General features: G+C 44.0%; 1 protein-coding gene and 1 non-coding gene across 5 annotated transcripts in view; one reads left to right on the top strand and one right to left on the bottom strand.

The window, feature by feature from the left end:
- Positions 1-24,675, top strand: part of FGF13 (fibroblast growth factor 13) — a 575,359-nt gene that overhangs the window by 432,833 nt on the left and 117,851 nt on the right. The window lies entirely within an intron of this gene.
- Positions 21,873-21,945, bottom strand: TRNAC-GCA. Its single transcript has one exon. It is a non-coding gene; the product is annotated as a tRNA-Cys (tRNA).

Below are 24,675 nucleotides of genomic sequence, written 5' to 3'. Positions count from 1 at the left end.
CTGACAGTTTTGAAAGGGAGACTAAGCAAGTGAACAAAGGAGAGACAGTACATATAATGATCATCACACTGGCATGTGAGGCACTTTTTCTTTTGCATTTAAAAAGCACTTTGGTATAGCTAATTGTTTCGGAGTCCAAACTCATAAAGCTTGGCCAGTCAATTGAGAGACAAACTGTTGGGGCAAGGAGTGGTGGCATTATTAGGAAAGCCAGCAGGCTGAGAAGATGGTGGACTAATGTCCTAAAGAATCATCTTGCCTGGGTTTGGATGCTAGTTTCTTTATTGTACAAAGAAGGGGAGGTGAGAAATTAAAGTAAAAAAGTCGCTAAGTTGTTGCAAATATTTCTTAGTTCCCACCAAAATATTTTTTAGTTCCTGCCAGATTCCAGAAGAGATATTTTAATTTCTTCTTCCTGCAGCCATTCATAGGCCTATTCAGAATGTTTCCTGTGAGCTAAATAAAGATATTTTAGCTTAATGTTCCAGGCATAGGAGTCAGGGTCCTAAGAGATTGACCATTATGCCTCCTTTAAGGTACCGGCAACATCCCTTTAGTGATTAACTTGTAGCAAAAGCAATAGAGTACAAAGGTTCAAATGAAAGAAATAGATCCAGTATGGAGTCAGACTTGTTCTTCCCTGTTACATAATTGGGGCTTTCCAGGTGGTTTAGTGATAAGGAATCTGCTTGCCAATACAGAAGACACAGCTTTAATCCCTGGGTCAGGAAAATCCCCTGGAGAAAGAAATGGCAACCTGCTCCAGTATTCTTGCCTGGAAAATCCCATGGACAGAGGAACCTGGTGGGCTGCAGTCCATGAAGTCACAGAGTCAGACATGACTGAGTGAGTGAGCACATAGGCAGGCATGTAAGACATAGTTATTTCTCACACTGGACTGCTATGTACACTAAATGGGGTGATATATTATTAATTCTTTTTGCTGATAAGGAAAGAGGCTCAGCAAGGTCCCAGGACTTCTCCAGTTTACATATTAAGCAAGTGGTGGAACTAATATCCAAAGGAAGTTCCTCACTACCTCTTGCATTCATAACTACTTTCTTTTTTGGCCATTCAGTGGCTTAGTACATGTTTATTGTATTGAGTAGATCCTTGCCATTATTGTGAAGGAAGTGATTGAAAAGAGGAGAAATGGAGAAATAGCCATCTCTCATAGGCCCCAGATTTCTTTCCGGTCTCTGTGTTGCCTTTTGAATTCCCAAGAAGGTACATTTAAACCCATCATCTAATTTGATCCCTACAAAAGTCTTAAGATAAAGGTACAGTTAATAGCATTTTATAAAAGAGATTATTGGAACACTAAGAAAGACATTGAAAAACTTTTTCCATAAAGGGCTAGGCAGTAGATATTTTAGGCTTTGCAGCCTCTGCTCCAATGATTCAACTTTCCCACTGTAGTTAGAAAGCAGCCACAGACAATGCGGAAGGCCATGGCCTTGTTCCAAGAAAACTTTGCTTAAGGACCTTGAAGTTTGTGTCACATAATTTTCTTGTATCATGCAACATTATTCTTTTGATTTTTTTTCAACAATATAAAAATGGAAAAAACAGTCTTAGCTTGTGGTTGGGCCAAAACAGATGACAGTGGGCTGTGTGTGACCTTCAGGCCAGTTGGCCAACTTCAACACTAAGAGGACCAGCAGCAGGCCTAAGGGCACCCACCTAGGAACTGTTGTACCACTTTTTAAAAGCTGGGTGTTTCCCTCAGGAAGGTATAGAGGTTTTCCCTATACTTGAATTTTATTTCAGGTGGAACAACAGAATTTGATTTTATTTTGCTAGCATGTCAAAGTGTTAATTACACCTGCTTTTATCTGGAAAAGCTGCCATGATTCCAGTGACCCAGGTTCAGGGTTGACATGCTTTCTAATCATAGTTGGTTCCTTCTGCTGCTGGGCTGTCCAGGTGGGGCCTGGATCTGAGGCTTCCTGGGCAGAGGAAGGGGTTTCTCAGCTCACAGTACAAGCTACAAACACAGCAAATGCTACTCAAGCAGGGGGAAAGAGGCTCATTTGGGACAACTGGATCCAAAGAAGTGATGGTGTCTTTCTTTCCTCTGTGCCTTGGACATGGCGTGGGAAGCAAGGTAGCTGACTGGTAACCACTTGCTTCTTTCTAAAGAGCCGCCAGCTGACAGTGTGAGCACTTACTATATGCTTGTGCTTCCCCAATTCAGCTACTTCTCCAGCTCTTTTTCTTCTCTGCCCAGTACATAAATGCAGGTGTGACATGTTGTCCCACGGTTGAGGATGTATTCTTAGCACTGGATGGAGCTCAGAACTGCAACTTACCATGTGGGCAAAGCATGCAAGGCCTCATTTGACAGCTGGCGAATTCACAGCAGGGAAGGGGTGGTCCATCCAGGGAAGAATGCCAACTCTTCAGTGTCCTCCAAAGTCACTCCTCATGTTAAGGTTCATTATTTAGGATCAAGGATAATACTACAATTAAGGATGCTAACTAACTGTTACCAGAACATTCAGTTCCCAAATCAATGTTGACTTTAAGGTCTTAGCATCCAATTATCATTCTTGCTGTACAGGAGACACTGTCTTTACAGATACAACAGCCATGCTTTTGTGCATATAGATGTGACATAGAAGGATTGCAGATACTCATGGAGTGGCCATGTATCTGTCTCCAAACCAGCAAAGATACACAGGTTCCCAGCTAGAGGTCTACGTATTAAGGACAATGTCGAATAGGGGAAGCCCTTCAGACTTGTAAGATGTATGTAAGTATATGTATGAACAAGGTATATACTGCATATATGATATGTGTAATGTAGATTTATATTATATAGCTAGGTAGACAGACTATAACTAAAGAAAGTGGAGCCCTCTGCTTGACTCAAAAAAATAGGCTTATGTATATGTATATATCCATATGTACATTATGTATATATACATTAGATAAAATATATATGTGTGCTTAATCACTCAGTCATGTCTCTTTGCAACCCAATGGACTGTAGCCCACCAGGCTCTTCTGTCCATGGGGATTCTCCAAGCAAGAATATTGGAGTGGATTGCCATGCCCTTCTCCAGGGGATCTTCCCAATCCAGGGATCGAACCTAGGTCTCCTGCACTGCAGATGGATTCTTTACCATTTGGGCCACCAGGGAAACCCTAAAATATATATGCAATGTAATACATATATACATCTATATTTTATATTATATATTATATAAACATGGACATATTTTTCCCAGGCTATCTGTAAGCCAAGCAGGGATTCCATTGTCTTAGTTATGATGAGATAGAATTAAAAACTCAGTCATTTGGGGAAATATTTCTCTCTAAGTCCAGAATATCTTCCAGGACTGTGTAGTTGGCTATGAAAACAATTCTATTAACTTGTGAGTAGCCATACAAGGCTTAGAAACCCAGGGTCTGAGAGTACTCCAGAACTGAGTGTACAGGACGAGGCCTAGTAGCCAGTTCTGCTACTACAGGTGTATTGATCTGAGGGACCTCATTAAGTGGCCCTCATTTTGGACCTGGGGTCCAGAGTTCCTGGACCCTCTTATGGAGGGCATGTTTAAGCCAGATTAGGAAACTCAGTTAACTTATGATCCAGGTCCATATTAGCTATCAGTATTACCATTATTCTATGCCAGACAATTGCATTAGGTACAGTTTTATGCATCACTTCAGTTCAGTTCAGTCGCTCAGTCGTGTCCAACTCTTTGAGACCCCATGGACTGCAGCACACCAAGCCTTTCTGTCCATCGCCAACTCCCGGAGCTTACTCAAACTCATGTCCATCGCATCAGGGATGCCATCCAAACATCTCATCCTCTGTCGTCCCCTTCTCCTCCCACCTTCAATCTTTCCCAGCATCAGGGTCTTTTCCAGTGAGTCGGTCCTTCGCTTCAGGTGGCCATAGTATTTCACTAATCCTCACAATAAGTACAGGAAGTAAGGGCTATGATTATCATCCCCATTTTACAATGAAGAAACGGACACTAAGAGGTTAAGTAACTTGCCCCCATTCACATCTAATAAGAGATAGAGTCAAGATTCATACCCAGACAGTGTGACTTCAGATATTACCAAGATCTTAACCCAATCCCCACACTGCCTCCTCAGAGGACAAAATCTGATCTCTTCCTGTCCTGCAGGTGGTGAAGGAATGGGATACATTTGGAGGAGAATGTAGGTTCTGGCTTTCGTCAGCCAGCTAAGTCATTTGCTCTTCACCTGAATTCCAAAATCCCAGTTCTCACAAGAATGGATGAAAGTCAAAGTAATTCACTGTCCTTTGTTCGGACTTCCCTGGTGACCCAGATGGTAAAGAATCTGCCTGTAATGCAGGAGATCTGGGTTTTATCCCTGGGTGAGATAGATCCCCTGGAGGAGGAAATGGCAACCCACTCCAGTATTTTTACCGGGAAAATCCCATGGACAGAGGAGCCTGGTGGGTTACAGTCCATAGGATCGTAAAGTGTCAGACACAACTGAGTGACTAACACACCCACTCCCCCAATGCTTATTTATTTATATTTATCCTTTGTTCAGACTCTCATTTCGCAAGTATTTGTTGTATGTGCTGGGCCTGTAAGTAGAGATTTTACTGGAAGTAGCATTGATGAAACTCTTCCATGTACACTTGGTTATTAAATCAAAGGACATGGAAAAGTCATAAACATGCAAGTGTTACCTGTAGACATGTGACCAAATGAGACTGCCACACATGAGTGTCTAGAGCTGGGCTATCAAAAAAGATAGGCACGGAGGCACATATGGCTAGTTACGTTTAAGTTATCTGTAATTAAATGAAGTTAAAAATTCAGTTCTTCAATCCCACTTGCCATGCCTAATTGCTCAATGGCTATATCTAACTTGTGGCTACCATATTGGAAAACAAAGATATAGAATATTTCCATCACTGCAGAAAGTTCCATTGGACAGCACTGATCTAAAGAGAAAAGAAGGAAGGAGAAGAGTAGTGTTCACAGAATCTTGAGCACCACCACCAATGAGGAGTTTGAAGTAGAAAATGGAGCCATTAAAGAGACAGGAGAGGACATGGAGAAGCTGGAAAGATAAACTGGATAATGTGGGGTCAGGAAAGCCAAGAATGGGGGAATATCCAAGAACCAAGTGTGGTTCTTAATGTCAGGTGTTGGCAAACAGATCTTTTGAACTTAAGAGTTGAAAAATACCGTCTGGATTTGATAAATAGGAAGAAACTTGGTGCCACCTTGGCGAGCACTGATGGTGGGGCGGCTTTATCACAAACATCGTGCTGGACAGTGGAAGGATCCACTACTGCTCTCAGGTCCGTGAGGCAGACATCACACTATTCGTTTTTGAGAACCCGACTTACCACCAGCTTTAACAGTGTAGAGGGCAGCGTGCCTCTACTGCCTCAGTGGCCCTTTCTAAGCTTTCAGCCTTGAACATCTCCAAAGCTGTTCCAGGAGTGGTAAAGTGCTCACAGCTCTAGGGGAGCAGTCCTATTTCATTCAAAAGTTATGACCAAGTTTGATAATGAGAGTAAAAAATCATGTCTGTGACCTTTGGCACAGGCATAAGTCATCGTTAATAAGAGTCATCGTTAATAAGAATTGAATGGCAGGTGAAGGAGGACCAGGCGGCATGGCGGAGAATATTAAACCTCAAGGGCCATAAAAAGCATGAGCAAGAGCCCTTCAAGTGGACTTAAATGAACCCTCTGGGGTTCTTTCTGGCACACTTAACATGGTGATTCTGCTGAGATCAGAGCCAGAGAGGAACATAAATCTACATGTTCAGGATTTTGACCCTCAGTCTGATAGTGTGATGTATGTCCAGACATGTGTTCTTAGAAGCTGAAACAAAGCTGAACTTTCATGTTGACCTGTCCTTGTTCTGTCGTCCCAGGTTTTTCTTTTCTTGTAGCTTTCTAGGCACCTTTTACAGTGGAGTGTGAGAGGGCTGGGGTTCACACAGTTTAGATATGGGTTCTAATCCACCCTTGCTGTTGACTTAGTGACCTCAGTGCTGAAGTCCCACTGGAGGCTCTGACAGTAATTGAACTGGAGACCAGGATGTGGTGGGGTGGCATGGTAGCCCTCAGTCTTCTCATCTGCAATGAGTTGTCTGTTAATTTCTTTTCTTTTGGCCACATTTCTCAAGACCTTTCCTCACCCACATTGGCGGCAGGAGGAGTGTTCTGGAATCTCAGTTCTCTAAGGGGGCTGCAACCTTGACACGCCAAGCTAACACCAGGGTAGGCTTAAGATGGCTGTCTGCTCCCTCTTTGCAAGAATCAACACTGGAATGGGACGGTTAATGTAACGAAACCACTGTCAGACACTTGCAAAGCGTTTTCTAGTCCTTGCCTTTCTCTTTTGGCACAAGTGTGCGCACACACATGCACATGCACGCAGCTGCTCAAACCACAGAGGAGTGCCTTGCTGCTTGTTCAGCCCAGGATGGACACAAGGAATTGCTGAAGGAGGGCAGATGTGTGAGGAGAACTATGATGTCAGTAACTTTGATCTGGATTAAATGTGCATTGTTTATGATCTCTTACACAAGCATCTCTAAGATTAATAATGGTTGCTGACGTAGGCAGAGTTTCAGGGACCTGACCATTCCTTTAATTATAACCATCATCTCCCCACTTCTCCCCACCCACCTTCACATGTCCCAACAAGGCACACAGAGTACCTGGCCCAGTTCCTAGCACACAGCAAGGACTCATCAAAGGCCAGGTTTATTCATGAAGTAACTGTGCTGATCATTGTTATGAGTAGAGAGGGGGAATACAGGATCCGAACCTTCAGAATTAGCTGGAACAATTGCCATTAATTGAAGTCCTATTAGATTTCAGCTGCTTTATTAGAATCATCTCCCCTTAGCCTCCTGATAACCTTGCAGAGCTCCAGTTTACAGAGGAAGAACTGAAGTTTAGAGAGGTGACATAATTGCTGCAAGTCACATCGCTCCTAACTGGTGGAGTCGGTCCAGGTCTCAGATTCTGGAGGTTGTACCCTTTCCTCTTATACACATCACACTCAAGAAGTAGGACAGCGAAGACAATGAGGAGGCCAGGATCAGGCCCCAGAGTGAGGCCAGCAGGGCTGCAGAGAGCAGGGTTAAAGGTCATCCTGTTCCCCTGGTGACCTCTGGGTTGGGATCAGTGAGCTAGGCCATTGTAACCGCTCCACACGCTTTCTTTCTCCTCAGCCCATATGCAAACTTCATTTTCCCTTTGTTCACTAATCCATGAGAACAGCATACTTGAGGTGTCTGCGGGAGCCATGCCCTGCTTTGCTTACTATTAATAGCTCCCTCTCAGCCAGTTGGCCATAAATGGCATTTTACAGGGAAGATGGCCAGTTTGAAATAAGCCCTAAGGAGCTGTCAGGGCACCAATATTCACTTGGTGTTTGCAGGGTTCCCCATCTATTGCAAAAACTTAGGTGTGTTGAGATCCTGAAGCAAAAGTGGGTTCATCAGTTTCATGATGTCATCCCCAGTCGTTGTTCTGGGTGTCTGTGGTTAAGCAGACATTTACATCTTTACCTATGAATCGAAAGCCAACAGTGACTTTGACCAACCTGCAGTGAAAATTGAGTGCAGGCAGCATGCGGTAAACCTTTCTACCCTCTCATTATGAAAGGGCTACAATGTGTTCTTGGCTATGGGTTGGCCTTCAAGAGTTAATGTGCAGTCAGGAGGCCTGCCTGCTGTTCCCGCTGGCCTGCCAGCACAGTTGTATTAAAGTGAAGTAGGTGCAGACCATCCCAAGATGATTCACCAGGAAGGGGGAGCCTCAATTTATTCACATGAGCTGCTTTCAGTATTTTCCATTAGTATATAGCCAAATCATTGATTGTGGATCTATTATTTATTTAGCATAAATGAAATGACTGTTATAGAAGATAGAATGCATATATTGATTCTGGCTGAGTCCTTTAACAAGGATAAATGATTTTACTTCAGAGAGTTTTTGTAATCAAAATTTGCTGCAAGAGCTGCAGGACCATAATGCTTCAGGGCCAGCTGCAGTTTAAGGAGAGAGCATGTGATATGCCAAGGGATTTACATTTCCTGTGTGAGAGGAGGGTAAGTCCTGTTCATCTCAACCTTTCCCTGGTGATAACTGAGAAGGGAGGGTCTGAGAGCCAAGAAATCAGAGCCGAAGTGTTATATGGTATTGGCCTTTGAAGCTGCATTTGCGGGGACAGCACAAAAACAGTATAGCCCACTGGAGTCTAACTAACCTGGTTCGAATCTCGCCGACTACTTTTTAGATGCATGGTGCTGGACAAGTCCACTAACCTGGCTTTTTATGATGTCAGAAATGGGTGGGGTAACGGGACCAACTTCACAACTTTGCCAAAGACATTGAATGAGCTCTTCTGGGTAAAGTACCTTGCCCAGAACCTGGTGGAGGGCAGGTCCTCAAATCTGCTTTATCCACTCCCCACCCCCTTTCTGTCTTCTCGGGCTTCCACATCTCCTTGTCCATCTGTCCCTGCAGCACTCATTACCTGTCTTCCTTAGTAGTCTGAGCATTTCAAGGTGAGGGATTACCCGTTTGGCCCTTTTCGGTGGCCTCCGGCCTCCGTTCCTTTGACAACTCACTTTTGACTCACACTCATTTCTAGGCACAGAAGAGTTCACAGAGAGCGGCTGCCTCCTCCTCATGCTTGCCTGACATTTTCGTGATGACTGAAAGCAATCACAAGACAGTTATTTTTAGATTTTCTCAGAAACTCAATGAGGTGCCACACTGGATTGAAATTCACCTCTACATGTATATTCAGCACCTATTAAGTTAAGAGAGTTGGGAAGCAGCTTGGGAGAATATCCAGTGACACACAGGGTAGGTGAGGCGCAAAGGCTGGGGGAGGGGGTGAGGAGTGGGGTTGTGTTGTCAGGGAGAGCCCTGAGGTAGCAGTGATCAGCATACAGAAAATGTAACATGACCTGCCAGTCAAACCATGATGTCACACTTATTCCTAAGGGAGCACGTGATTAGGTGCCAAGCCAGTAAGTGCCACGCTCGGTATACACACAGAGTTATTTCTCCCGTCTCTGTCCTACCCTCGTTCACCCCTGGCTCCCATCTCACAGCTTCTCACACACAGCTCTGTTATAGGATGCTCATCATACCACATTATTGTGATTGAGGGGAAGGGAAAGGTTATGATGTCCTGGGAAGGGAAAGGTTATGGTGTCCAAGGAAGGCTTCATGGATGACAGGGGCTTCGTTCAGCCTAGAAGTAGATAAAGGATTGGCATTAGACAAAAGGAAGGAGGACATTCCAGATGGAGTCTACAGTGGGAACACAAGCCTGGAGCCAGAAATCTGCATGGTACATTGCCTCAAGGCGGTGGGGAGGAGGGATGTGGGGAGAGGCGGGAATGGGCAGGACTATCAAATCACCAGGATGACTGGAATGGGAAGTGTGCAATGCACACTGAGTGATGCGATGGTCTAATTGTCTCCCAGGCAGCCTGGCATTAACGGACACTGTGCTCCACTAAAGTGCTGGGATGGGAGGTGGGTGGCCGGGGTGTGGAAATTAGCCAAGAGGAAGAAGTCCTATAAGCTTTGCTAGGGCTCCCCACCCCAGTTAGGAACATATGGCCCTGGCAAGGGTCCTTGCTTGATTTGGACCCACTCCTTATCCTACCCTGGCTGTCAATTGTTAGGGAAAAAGGAAAAAGGCAGCTGGCCTGCCTGAAGGAACAATCATTAGCTAATGCTGCCATCTCCAGGAATCTGCTTGCTAATGACCAGCACTCAGTAGCCTGCATCAGACTTTCTGCCATAACAGGCTCCTCCCCAAGCCCTACTCCAGCCTCCACAGGCTGGCTTGGCTTCTCCAGCCTGAAATTTGACTGGGCAGCGGGAGGGAGGGATGAGCTGCCCAGAGCTCCCAGAATCTCTGACTGCTAGCTGCCTTCTGTTTTCTCTGGTCTGACAGGGATGCATAGCAAAGGTTGTCATCTAAAGAATGACATTGGTATTCATTTGCCAGGGCTGCCCTGACAAAGCACCACCGAATGCGTGACTTGAACCATAAAAATTTATTTTCTCACAGTTCTTGAGTCTAAGATCAAGGGGTCAGCAGGGGTGGTTTCTTCAAAGACCTCTGTCCTTGACTTGCAGCTGGCCACCTTCTAAATGTCCCCACGTGGACTTGCCTCTGTGTGTATACATCTGTGGTTCTCTTTGTGTGTCCAGATCTCCACTTCTGTGGACACCTTTCTGTTTGGACTATCTCTGTTGTTGTTTGGTTGCTAAGTCATGTCCGACCCTTTTGCCACCCCATGGACTGTAGCCCACCAGGCTCCTCTGTCCATGGAATTCACCAGGCAAGAATACTGGAGTGGATTGCCATTCCCTTCTGCAGGGGAATCTTCCCGACCCAGGGATCGAACCCGTGTCACCTGCAGCTCCTGCATTAGTAGGTAGATTGTTTACCACTGAGCCACCTGGGAAACCCCTACTGCTTTCCTTTAATATAATTATCTCTGTAAAGGCTGTATCTCCAAATAGTCACATTTTGAGGTGCTGAGGCAATTAGGACTTCAACATATGAATCTGGGGTATAAGTTTAACCCCCCATATATGCCTCATACAGTGAAGACTTTGGGTAAGCTCTTCCCCTCTCCTGACCTTTATGATAAATGAGTTAGAGCTACAAGCTTAGAAATCTTCTCCACAAACAACTGATTCTATGAAGTGTGGGTAAGTTTTTCAGAAAAGAAATGCAAATTTGTGATGATTCGCTAACAAATGGATTTTCACAGTCCAGACTGATTTCATATTCTGAGAGCAAACTAATGTAGCAATTTCATTATAGAGTTTGAACTTGATATATATCTTCATTAATTTGTTTATTAAATAACTACATTTGAGTGCCTTATATATATCAGGTGCTATGCTAAAGGCAAGAGAAAAAACCTGAATCTATTAGATCGTATTTTCTAATTAGCTCTGTTACAATTTTAGACAAATATTCCATAAGAAATTGTTGGACACTGAGGTATAAAAATCAGAGCTAATATTGGGTTTAACCATCTTTCTGCCTTTAACAATGAGTTTGTACATGTAGTCTTAAGGTATTAATTTTCAGTACATAGTTCTCTAATTTATGTATTCTTTCATTAACTCGTGTGTTCCACAAATATTCAGTTCAGTTCAGTCACTCTGTTGTGTCCAACTCTTTGAGACCCCACGGACTGCAGCACGTCAGGCTTCCCTGTCCATCACCAACTGCCGGAGCTTGCTCAAACTCATGTCCATCAAGTCGGTGATGCCGTCCAACCATCTCATCCTCTGTCATCTCCTTCTCCTCCTGCCTTCAGTCTTTCCCAACATCAGGGTCTTTTCCAAGGAGTCAGTTCTTCACATCAGGTGGCCGAAGTATTGGAGTTTCAGCTTCACCGTCAGTCCTTCCAATGAATATTCAGGACTGATTTCCTTTAGCATTGACTGGTTGGATCTCCTTGCAGTCTAAGGGACTCTCAAGAGTCTTCTCCAACACCACAGTTCAAAAGCATCAGTTCTTCAGTGCTCAGCTTTCTTTATGGTCCAATTCTCACATCTATACATGACTAGTAGAAAAACCATAGCTTTGACTAGACAGACCTTTGTCAGCAAAGTAATGTGTCTGCTTTTTAATCTGCTGTCTAGGTTGGTCATAGCTATTCTTCCAAGGAGCAAGTGCCTTTTAATTTCATGGCTGCAATCACCATCTGCAGTGATTTTGGAGCCCAAGAAAAGAAAGTCTGTCACTGTTTCCATTTTTTTCCCTGTCTATTTGCCATGAAGTGATGGGACTGGATGCCATGATCTTTGTTTTCTGAATGCTGAGTTTTAAGGCAGGTTTCTCATTCTCCTCTTTCACTTTCATCAAAAGGCTCTTTAGTTCTTCGCTTCCTGCCATACTAGGTTGGACAAAAAGTTCATTCAGGTTTTTTGTAACATCTTACTGAAAACCCAAAACAAACCTTTTGGCCAACCCAAGATTTTAAATATTCACAGTCAGTGTGCCAGGCACTGTGCTAGGTGCTGACGATACTGTGGTAAATGAAACCACCAAGGTTACTGCCCCATGGAGCTGACAGTCTCAGGTGGATCTGAGGCGATTTTATTTATTTCATGAAATGTGATGAGTATATAGTAGAAGATGTGTCAAGAGTTGCCCAGACTACTCCCAAGCTCGGTGATTCACTAGAAGGACTCACAGGGTTTAGCATACAGTCTTGCTCCTGTTTGTGATTTATTACAGCAAAAGGATATATAGCAAAGCCAGCTTGAGGATAAGGTACATAGGAAGAAATCTGGAGGAAACTAGGCGCAAGCCTCCAAGGGTCCTTTCCAAGAGGACATGCTTATTTCCCCAGCAAGAAGCATGACAACACATGTGAAAGGTTGTCTATCCAGGAATTTCATTAGAGACCCAGGACCCAGGGTTTCTACTGAGGGCTAGTCACATAGGCACCATCTATCTGCCTGATATATGCCAAAATTCCAGATACCCAGAAGGAAAACAGATAAGTATTCAGCATGAACTACCTTGTTTGTACAGAATTGTTTAAATGCACCAAGTCACGTTTAGCATTTCATGCAAGTTTCATATCACTTTAGGAAACTGTTTGCCAGCCTAGTTCCAGACACTAGACAAGGGGCCAACTGCAAGCAGGCCCTTTTAAGGACAGTAGTGTCAGGGCAGTTAAGTTGGTGAAGTAATGTGTGTGTGTGGTGGGAACCAAGGAGTTAATTTTCTGGAAATGAGCATTCTAGCTGATTGAAGGCACAGGAGAGGGAGTCAGATTAATCTAGTGGACAGTCTTGTATCCATTCATTCATTCAAAACAATATTAATGACTGCTTACCATGTGCCAGCTATTATATAAAGCAGAATACACACAGGGAACCAAACCAATGTTCCTGTCTCAGAGAGCCTCTATTTTAGTGCCTCTTATCCACATATGCTGAATTATACCACATCCATTTTACTGGAAACTCTCTCTCTAGTTTTAAATAGACCATGAACATGTAGATCTATTTGGCATGCTCCTTCATTAGAAGAAACACAAGAAGGTAACTTCTATCCAAAATTCGAGCTAGTCCCCTGTGTAACACGTACATAGTAAATGCTGATAAAATGGATGTTTAAGCGGGAATCAGTTGTTACTACTATGATCAAAGACTTTGGCATTATTTCAGTTGTGAGTCTTGGAATCTGAATCCATTTATGTGTTGGCTGCATGATTTTGTTGGTGCTGATGGTAATGGTGGTGATAACAAGAGGGAGGAATAATCTGTTAGCTATTGAGAGAGCAGCAAGACACAACCAGTCCAGAAAACACTCATCAGCTTTAGTCAAACAAAAGAGCACAGTTAGAAGTCTAGTGTCTGATCAGTTTTGATTAAGTTCACAAGAATACTACTACTTGATAGGCTGAAGTATTCTTATTCATTGTCTAGTCCAGCCAGCGAGTCAACCATCTCAATCCTGTCACCCTGGTGTACCACTGAGAGTGGTTCTCAACTCAACTTGAGACATTTTATGAAAGAAAAATTTGCTTTCATTGAGTTAAGTCTTAGACTCAAACATTGCTCAGATTTGGCCACACAACTATAAAGATCAAGATGGTTATAGGCTTCACTGTCTCATCTCACAGGTTCCAGGAGTCTTATAGTTTGGCATTGTTGATTCTTAGTTGAATTAGGCTCTCTTGAAACTCTAGGAGGGCAGATGCTTGGTAATTCAGACACATTCTGATCTTTGCACTCTAAAAATTCAAAGCATAGCTCATAGCCATCAAAAGGGAAACCACTTCCGCACCTGTGACTTCATGTCTATCAGTAAAATTAATTCCTGTGTATTTGCTCTGTTCATATCTGACAATTAAAACTTGAGCCCCTGACAGGGCCGTCTTTTTTGTTGTTGGTGGTGGTGGCCACGTGTCTCAGAGAAAGGAAAAAATAATGCCAAGTAAAGCTTTAGCTAGCATTTAACTTTTGGAAAAGACAAAAACTGGAGGTATGCTAACATACAAGTTGAACTCCTTAGTGCCTAGAACAGTGCTTAGAATCCAGAATGCTCTAAAATATTTGATGAATGTCTGAGACAATGGAGGATTCAACATGTTAAAGCAAAGTAGTGCTTAGGGAATGTGGGAAGATGAAGCTAACTTGTAATGTGGTCAGTTATCTGTGTACTTATTTCAAATTTTAAAATTCTTTTCATGTTTCAACTATAAAAAAGCATCATCGCTAAAAATGAGTAATGGAAGGTGCTGATTCAAACACAGACACCCCTGATATTTTTCTGACAATGAGAAATAGCCTCAGAGGATAAATATCTGGAAAATAAATTATTCACAAAACTATATTTTAAATTAAACCCATGGTCTGTGCTTCAGTCCAAACAGTACAAAGGATTTGTGTACTTCAAGGTGGTATAAAATAGACTCAGGAACATGGGTTCAGGAGACAGACAGCATTACATGTAATTTATACGAGGTCAGGGCTAGTGAGGTTCTGTTTATCACTGTCTGTATACCCGGTCATCTACAAACCTCTTGATCACACACCTCTACCTGAATGTACATATTTATTAGTGTGCAATTATGTATATGTAAATGTTTACTAATAGATTTAAATTATATTCTAAAATAAACATAAGCATACAAATAAAAATGGATGAAAAGAATAAGTGTATTTGGAGTTCCAGTCTGTTCTTCCCACATCTGATTGCTTTGCCCATGCCTGAGACTCATGTATCTGACTTGGGAGAACACTTTTCTAGAGTGTGGTCCATCATAGGAGGTGCTCGATTCTCTTCTTTCTTTAATTATTTATTTATTTGGCTGTGCCAGGTCTTAGTTGTGACATGCGGAATCTAGTTCCCTGACCAATTCCCTGATTGAACCCAGGCCTCCTGCATTGGGAGCTCAAGAGTCTTAGCCACGGGACCACCAGGGAAGTCCTTTAATTCTTTTTAATAGTATTTGTTGAATTATTAAATGTGTTCAAATGTAAGTTCTTCTACTGCCTGTGTGAACCTGAGCAGGTTCTACTTTCCATATACTGGGCTTTTGTCATCTATAAAATAGACTAAGTTAATAATGGCTGCATTTTGAGATAATCATGAAGAGTAAATGTAAATAATAGTTGCTATGTTAATGATGATGACGATAATGATAACAGTGGTAAACACTGTTAACTGACCATGGATACCCTTCACATATTCCACTTGATAGGATGTGTTATTTAATAGGGTTTGATGTAGGGTCTGTTCCTACTGGAAAATTCTGTTGCTGCTTATGGGTGTAATTTCCTGCTAATGGATTTACAAAAAAGTGAAAAGGGAAGAGGTGGTTACTCTCTTTAAGCTCATCTCGAAAGGTGATGCCTTTCAACAATATAAGTTACTGAAACAGAATAAAAGATGCTAGCAGAAAAATACTATTTCCTCTCCTTCACTCCCTCCTCTTCCTCTATTATAAATGGGAGAAGGCAATGGCACCCCACTCCAGTACTCTTGCCTGGAGAATCCCATGGACGGAGGAGCCTGGTAGGCTACAGTCCATGGGGTCACTAAGAGTCAGACACGACTGAGCGACTTCACTTTCACTTTTCATTTTCATGCATTGGAGAAGGAAATGGCAACCCACTCCACTCCAGTGTTCTTGCCTGGAGAATCCCAGGGATGGGGGAGCCTGGTGGGCTGCCATCTATGGGGTCGTACAGAGTCGGACACGACTGAAGCGACTTAGCAGCAGCAGCAGCATTTCTCAAAATTTCGTCCTCAGCCTCCTCCTCATCTCCTTCTATGCATCCTTCCCAGGGCATCACATCTTATCTACTCTACCCGCCAAGACTGCAGTTACCTTCTCTTTGCTCTTCACTCCAGAATCTCTAACTCCATATCAGGTCCCTCTTCCATATCCCAAAACTACTAATTCTAGATCATCTCCACCACCCCTCAGGCATATTCAAGACTGAATTTGTGCACATATGTATGGGCACAGATGTGAAATGATTAGTTGGCCAAGGATCAGAAAATATTTAGCTTGTAGTGCCAGTTGTCACTTTTTGAATGATGTTGGGTGAGTTTACTTTCCTCATCTGTAAAAATAGGATATTGGGAAAATGAACTCCGAGGCTCCCTATCTTTTCTTTTTGCCGTGCCTCATTGCTGATGGGACCTTAGTTCCCTGACCAGGGATGGAACCCGGGCCCTGAGCAGTGAAAGTGTGGAGTCCTAATCACTGGACCACCAGGGAATTCCCCCCACAGTTCCCTATCTTGATGAACAACAACACCCCAACCATCCAGTTGCCCAAGTCCAAAACCCTAGGGTACTCTTTGACACTTGCCTCTTCCTTACCTTCCATCTCCAGTCCGTAATCATGTTCTATGAATTCTGCATCCACAGTGGCTTTGAAGTCTGCTTTTTCTCTGTTCACCATGTCATTGATTCTGGAACAGCTGACATCTCAGATGTCCTCCTCCTCCTCTAGTCTTGTATTTGCAGCCACCGCACCGTCTTCACACTGCAGCCACTGAGCTCTTTCGAAAATGCCAACTGGGTCGGGTCCCTCACTGAAAATGCATATTTCCCCCCGGGCACATAATGGTGGCAAGCCTTTCCATGATCCACGAGGTGCCACACGATCCAGCCTACTAGCAACTTTCACGACTTCATGTCTCGTCCCACCCCTGCAGATCTGTGTGCCAAGCATTCCAAACTGGATGCATCTCTCAACTTGTCTGATTGTCTCAAGCCTGTCTGTCTTTGTACTTGTTCCCTCTGCCAGCAATTCTTAGCCCCTCCCAACTCACTTGACTAATGACTGCTGGCCTTCAAAACTCTGCCACCACTACCTGCTCTGAGAAGGTGCTTCCCTGACCACCCCTCACCCCACGGCTGGGTTTGGTAGATGCCCTGCTCTGTGCTTTCATAACGCCTTGTGCCACATCACTGTTGTTATGCTGACTACCTTGTAAGGTTATTAATTATATGTGTGTTTGTCGCTCTCTCCTGGGAGCTAAGAGCTCATTTAGCATAGAGACTTTGTATGATTCTTCTGGGTTCTGCCCCTTTCTAAAACAGTTCCTGTTTTCACCTGATTGCATCTTGTTTCAGATTAATATCCTCTTTTCTGGATGCCTTCCATGATTCCAACCTCCCAAACTCAGACTAGTGTCTTCGACGTCCCTGCCCTATAACCCTGAACTTCTCTCCTCTTTAAATGTTTACTTCGCTGTCTCATCCACTATATGCAGAATCCCTTGAGATTTTATTCAACATGGTGTTTCTGACCCCAGCCTCCTGTTACATTCAAGCACAGAGCCAGGTACAGACTACTCATTCATTAAACGTTTGCTGATTTCACTTTGCATTTGGACATGATGATTTTGCCTCATTTCTATTTCATTTAAATGACATTCCTGTTTGTATACCACTCCTGGTTGCATCTTTTCCAAGCATTATACAGTTTTACAGATTTGGACTCTTGTCCTCTAGGTGGGGTTGTTTGGAAAAGAAACACAAAGTTATGTATGCTTTAGAAGAAGGAGGTACTGTATTAGTCAGCTAGGGCTGACATAGCAAAATACTAGAAACAGCGTGACTTAAACACTGGACATTTCTTTTCCCAAAGTTCCAGGGGCGAGAAGTCCAGGATCTAGGTGATGTAAGGGTTAGTTTGTGGTGAAGCCTCTTTCCCGGCTTTTAGATGGCTAACTTCTCATGGTGCCCTTACATAGTCCTGGGGGCGGAGGAGTGGGAAAGAGAGAGAGAGAGAGATTTTCTGAGTGCTCTAGTGTCTCTTCCTCTTCTTATAAGGATTCCAGTCCCTTCAGATTAGGACCCTACCATTATGATGTCATTTAGCCTAATTAACGCCCTAAGGGGGCTTCCTTGGTGGCCCAGGGATAAAGAATCCGCCTGCAATGCAGGAGCTGAAGAAGACATGGGTTCGATTCCTGGTTCAAGAAGATTCCCCTGGAGAAGGGAATCGCTCCCCACTCCAGTATTCTTGGTTGCAGAATCCCCATGGACAGAGGTGCCCTGGTGGGCTACAGTCCATAGGGTCGCAAAGAGTCAGACATGACTGAAGCGACTTAGCACGCATGCATGCACCCCGCTAAAGGCCCTATAGCCAAGTTGGGGGCTAGGGCTTCAACTTCTGAATCTGGGGGGGACACACAATTCAGTGCATAAGAGAACCACATCCCAAGGTTAACATTTTGTGCCATTCCATTAAACGCTATATTTATATTGCCTTAGGACAAAAGCAGCAGGGTTGGTTGTAAGCCCAACTTATGATGAGACTTCCTGAGTCTTTGTTCCCTTGTGTGTCAAAGGAGGGGACTTCTGCTGCGAAAGCGGTGTGGGGGCAGGTGAGCCCACAGAAAACCCTTCGGGCTGGAGAAATGATACTTGAGTTCTTTCCCTTTTCTGGCACTTCATTACCTCAGAAGCCTAGAGTCACCGTGGCTGGCCCACAAGTTCCCTCCTTCTAGGTCAAGTGGACTGCCTTCTTCAAGGGCTTCAGTTTTCTGGGTACCAGGTTTTTGAAACTTCCTTCAGGGAGTCCTCACCTGGAAACCAGAAATTCCAGAAGTAGTGGAGGCAGCACTGTCCAGGGTGGTTTACTGACCTCTTGACTCTGGGGTCATCTGATACAAAGGTGGAGAACACAACACCCACCTAAGGTCAGGACCTTGGAGCCACTCCACAGGCCCCCTGAGTGATTCTGCCCTGGCTAAAGAGGCTCATGCCAAGGAGACCTTAGCTCGGCATGTCCTGTGGTTTTTCACTAAATACTAGTATTAAGAAACATTAGTAGTTATTGTGGGAAATAAAGGATTCTGGGGACAAATTAGTATGTTTAACCCAGAGTTTCTCACAGATAATAGGTTTCTTTATTGTAGCCTTTATGAGAACCTTCAGCCATCCAAATGTATAATACAGATCTCCAAAAGCAGGGTGTGGCGAACAGCCTTTCCCAAACTAACTGATCACGGGGCCTTTTCAGTCAGAAAATTTTGGTCAGATTAGTGTTTCCAAGGACTCACTCTTAGGAACGCTTACTCTGGGACAGTCCTGTAAAAAGCCATGTGGGGGGTGCACTTTGACCCAAGCAATTCCTCCAGGCCTAACCGTGCTGTCTCTCTCTGTGCTTGGGCTCCCAAAAATGCCAAGTCCTCTTGTCCTCCCATCCTGACTTGGCTTTTGCCTGTTCACCTGCCTCTTTCTTGGCTGACTTAGAAATCCCATAGGATTCTGCTGCCAGCCTTCTTTCCAGGCTCTGTGCTTTCCAGTAAGAATTGGCAGGTACACAGACCAGGCCCTCTGGATCAAGAGAGTCTGGCTTGTTCTCAATTCTCCCTGTGCAGTTTCGACTCTGTCTTGGTCAGGAGGGATACAGACTGCTGAAATCATCAGATACCTTTCAAATAGAGGCTTTCCTGAGACCCAAGGCAGGTATTTAATACTATGGGACTCGCATAATAGGCATCTTACAAAAGACTCATTTGCCTGGGCACACTGAACAGGGAAGAAGAAGGGGAAATAGAGTAAGTTATTTTACATTTAAAAAAATTTTAACAAAGCCAAAATGAATCAGAATTTCGCTTAGTTTTCATGTTGCCTAATGCTAAGAAAAACACAAAAATATAATCTCTAAATTTAAATCTTTTTAGATTTATTTATTTCTAATTGAAGGCTATATCAACTACTTATTATCAGGGCTTCCAAGGTGGTGCTAGTGGTAAAGAATCCTCCTGCAATATAGGAGATACAGGGGATGCGAGTCCAATCCCTGGATGGAAGATCCCCTGGAGAGGGAGTGGCCACCTACTCCAGTATTCTTGCCCGGAGAATTCCATGGGGAGAGGAGCCTGGCAGACTGTGGTCCATGGGGTCTCAAGAGTCGGACACAACTGAACTACTGAACACACACACAGACACACTCACACACATATTATCTGCCACCCACTGTAGTGAGTACTTTGTATACATCACCTAATTGAGTTCTCACAACCACCCTAACAGATAGCTACAATTATTCCATCCATTTTCCAGAAGAGGAAATTAGAAGTCAGAGAGTTGAGGAAATAGGCCCAAGGAAGCTCAGAGACAGGACTCAAGCCTCCGTCTGTGTGGCCCTGGAGCCCATGCTTTTCACCACTTTGCTCTGTTGCTTCTTTAGTCACCCGTGTGCCTGACACTCAGGCCAAACAGAACCATTGGAGTTTGGAGCAGAGAAAGGTTTATTGCAGGTCCGAACAAGGAGAAAGGAGGGGCTCGTGCTCACAAAGCCCAATCACCCTGATGGTTTTGCTAGGGAAGAGTTTTTTTAGGCAAAATTTGGAGGAGGTGGTGGGAAGCACGGCAGGGTATGTGGCCTTCCTCTGATTGGTTAGTAGTGAGGTAAGAGGATGGTGTTTTCAGAATCTCAATCATTAACCTTCTGATTCCAACTTGTCTGGGGTCCACATGCGTGTGCTCAGCCTGAAGTTACCAACCTCCATCTGGGTGGGGACCCTGGTTCCATAGAAGAACTCAAAGATAGGTATCAGATTGTTATGCACACCCTCAGAAGGAGCCAGGAACCTGATCCATGCCTGCACTGTTGCTTGTTCCTGCATTAACAAGGAACTCCCTTAATGATAAGTGTTTGAATCTGCCCTGTGGAACTCAGGGAAGGACTGGAAGGCTGAACCGTTTTTCCTACAAACAAGAGAGGCTTTTCTACCCAGGAGGACCCGCACAGGGTCCTGCTCAGTTTCAATCCCCTCCCCCCCTTTTTTTATTTTGCTCCATCTTGAGGGGCAAAGGAGTAAGACAAGAAAGGGAATAACGTTTTAGGTAGAGAGGTTAATCTCGGCAGAAGAGTTGGCTTTGAGGGGACTGTTTTACTTCCTTGTGAATCTCCAGATGGGATGGAGCCCATTTGCCTGGTGTCCAAATCAAAGAGCAGCTTAGGTGACTATTTGAAGTTATCAGTGCCTCCCCCTCCCCCAACCCAAGAATCAGTTGTGTAGTGAAGAGAACTAGGGTTTTTTGTTGGGGAGGTGGGGTGGTGTAGTGATGGTGGGGTCTTCAGAAGGAACCTATGACCCCCTTTTCCATCCTCATTATCTCTCACTGTGTCACTTACCAGAGCTCTCTGTTTCATTCCTCTCCCATCCCCAAGGCTGCAGCCCATATTACCTGTGTGGGAGCACTTTTAAACCTTTCTAGTATAAAACCCAATTGCCCTTGGAGTGAAGTCCAAATTCCTAAAACTGGCTCTCTAAATGATCACCTGCCTGCTTTTTCAGTTTATGCCTCCGAAATCCTCTGTTCTTCACTGCCCATCCTTAGCCTGTGGTCATGCTAAATGATTTCACCTTCAAGAGTGTCCCTTGTGGGTTTGGCTTGCTCTGTCTACTTTTTTGGCCTAGAATACCTATTTCTCTTACCTACCCCATCTGCCTTGCGAACAACTATTCAACTTTCAGTGCACAGGTCAACTGTCTCCTTCTCTATGAAGCCTTTTTGGTTTTAGCTCATCGTCTTTGAGTCTTAACCTGGCCTGATTCACTTTTGAAGATGGTTTCCCAAGGTACCTCTCAGCTCTGGACAAGCTCCTCCCCAGCAGGGACTCAGGCTTCTGTATTCCAGTGTCTCAAGCAGCTAGAATAGACTTAGCACATAATAAGCACTCAGGAAATGTTTGCTGAATGAAAGGTGAAGGTGAAAGTGAAGTCGCTCAGTCGTGTCTGACTCTTTGCGACCCCGTGGACTGTAGCCCACCAGGCTCCTCTGTCCATGGGATTCTCCAGGCAAGAATACTGGAGTGGGTAGCCATTTCCTTCTCCAGGGGATCTTCCTGACCCAGGGATCGAACCTGGGTCTCCTGCATTGCAGGCAGACGCTTTACCCTCTGAGCCACCAGGAAAGCCCAAATGAAAGGTAGTTTCCCTAAAATAAGAAATTGACATTCATTTAAAATTCGGCCAAGATAATTTTCAGAATAAGAGAACTAAACAGACTATAATTTATTCCTATGGTATTGAGATATGAATCTAAAAAAGTCAAAATTTTTAATTTCTACCTCCATAAAATCTTAAGAGGAAAATAAAAATCATTGAAGCAGATTAGCACGCAACTGAAATATGCTAGCTCTCCACCAGAGGGTGCTATGAATACAAAGAGAAGCCGTTCTTCATTAGTTTGTTCTCCCTCAGAGACAAACTGCAGAAACCAAATAACTTTTCTGTTTTCCCTGCATTGCGTACAATTTGGGAAGAAATGAATAACTCTCCCACGATGCTTGAAAATCACGTATGTCTGGAACAAGTCTTCCTGCTAATATGCGCATGTGTGCCTGCCCGCTGGCGCACGTGCCCGCACACACACACACACCCCTAGAACCTTTAAAAGATAAAGCATCAAGTTTACAAATGTATGAATTGTTGTGTATCTTGAACTTGTTCATTGACGCATTCAGGTGTTATTTACTATAACATCAGAAGCAGAATCAAGCAGAAGAAAGCATGTGTTACGTTGCTTTTAACCCTGACATAGAATATTCTAGAAGACCAGTCCAAGTATCAGAGATGGGGTATCATCCAGCTCTTGCTACTAAGAGCACAAAAACAAAGCAGTACCAGCTTGTGTGCACTAGTTCAGTTTTGATTCTTACGAGACTGTAACAGGGGAACACACACAACACGATCAATATTTGGGAAGCTGTAGTTTGTATAACCAGTGACTTAGGCCAATCAAACCTTGTTTTCAACATCATCGCTCCAGTTTCTGCCTTCAGCATATCCCTGTTGGCCTTGGATGCTGAATGATATTTTTAAACTGTATTCATGTTTAGCATCCTTTTAGATTCCCCGAGCTTCATGTATATGTGTGTGTTTTCCATCTGTGTGTCCTGCACACGCCAAAGGTACACTGTACAAAGGTGCACTGTAAGGATCAGTTAGTGTTCATGGATTGCTTGCTTATTGATCAGTTTCTGCAAAAATGCTGCCAAAAGTGTCAGGAAGGATAGCGATGAGATTACAGGGGATACGAGTAAATGGGCCAGAAGGGACTGAGGGGAAGAGAAAAAGACTCGTTTCATCGACCGCTCAGTGTGCTGGGCACCGCCCTACCCACTTTCTGTGAATTTCTCATCTAATTCTTACAGAAGCCCAAGGAAGAAATCATTACCACTCTGATCCCATCACTTAGCTTTTTGCACAGTTGTGACTGTTACATTAAAATACTCAATTAAGCAGCATTCCTGGGAGTGACCAAGGTTTCATGTGTGCCTTTTGTACCTTTGGATTTGAGCTGTGGGCGGAATAAAGGGTGAGCTGTTACTGAAGCTGATTCTTGTATTCCCAGGGGTGGGGCGATGTGGATCTCCCTGGCTGCTTCTCTGCCTCTGCTGCACTCAGAGAAATTGACAGGGAGATACAGCCCTCAGCAGTGGACAGAAGTGAAGCTGTTCCTATCTTTTGACTGGAGTGGGGGGTGCCTGTTGGGCATTTCCTTTCCTCCCTGGGACTCTAGTATCATCAGAAATGAAAGACGTGGGCAGTGCTGATGGATGTCGAGCAGTTGGATTCACTGGAGAATGCTTTATAGAGGAGGAGGGATTCGCCATCATGATAACTCTGCCTCAGGAGAAACCATAAAGGGTATCCAATTTAACCACCAAGCCAGCTTTTGAAACCCTTGATAGGATTCCAGTCACTTGCCCGCTGTGTGATCTTGGGCAAGGAACTTCACCTCTTTTAGCCTGCATTTTCTCATCTACAAAAACAAAGAGCACAACAAAGAAAACCTTACGGGGTCGTCATGAGGATTCAATGAGATAACATACACTCCTGAAACATACTAGGTACTCAATACTTTTCATTTTTGTTTTTTAGAGCAGTTTTAGATTCACAGCAAAATTGAGAGGAAAGTACACTGATGTCCCCTATACCTCTGTCCCCTCCCACACAGTCTCCCCCATTGTCCACATCCCCTACCATGGTGGTGCATTTGTTGCAGTTGATGAACTGAGAATGACATTATAATCACCCAAAGTCCATAGCATACCCTAGGGTTCACTCTTGGTCTTGTGCGTTCAGTGTGTCTGGACAAATGTATAATGACATGCATCCATCATGGTATCATACAGAGTATTTTCACTGCCCTAAAAATCCTCTGTGCTCTGCCTATTCATCCCTTCCTCCTCATGATCCCTTGCAATGACTTTACTGTTACCATATTTTGCCTTTCTCAGTATGTCATCTGGTTGGAATCACACAGTATGTGCTCTTTTCTCATTGGCTGCTTTCACTCAGTCGTATGCATTGGAGGTTCTTCCATGTCCCTTCGTGGCTGGATAGCTCATTTCTCTCCATTTGTTGCTACGTGCTAAATTGCTTCAGTCGTGTCCAACTCTGTGTGATCCCCATGGACTATGGCCTGCCAGGCTCCTCTTTCCATGAGATTCTCCAGGCAAGAATACTGGAGAGGGTTGCCAAGCCCTCCTCCAGGGGATCTTCCCAATCCTGGAATTGAACCCAGGATCTCTTACATATCCTGCATTGGGAGGCAGTTTTTTTTTTACCACTAGCGCCACCTGGGAAGCCCCTTAGTGTTGAATATTTCATTGTTTGGATGTACCACAGTTTATTTA

This window comes from Oryx dammah, unplaced genomic scaffold (assembly GCF_014754425.2).
Source record: "Oryx dammah isolate SB20612 unplaced genomic scaffold, SCBI_Odam_1.1 HiC_scaffold_23, whole genome shotgun sequence".
In the NCBI taxonomy this organism is placed as follows: domain Eukaryota; kingdom Metazoa; phylum Chordata; class Mammalia; order Artiodactyla; family Bovidae; genus Oryx; species Oryx dammah.
Note: the sequence above shows the minus strand (reverse complement) of the source record. Positions and strands in the feature narration are given on the sequence as shown.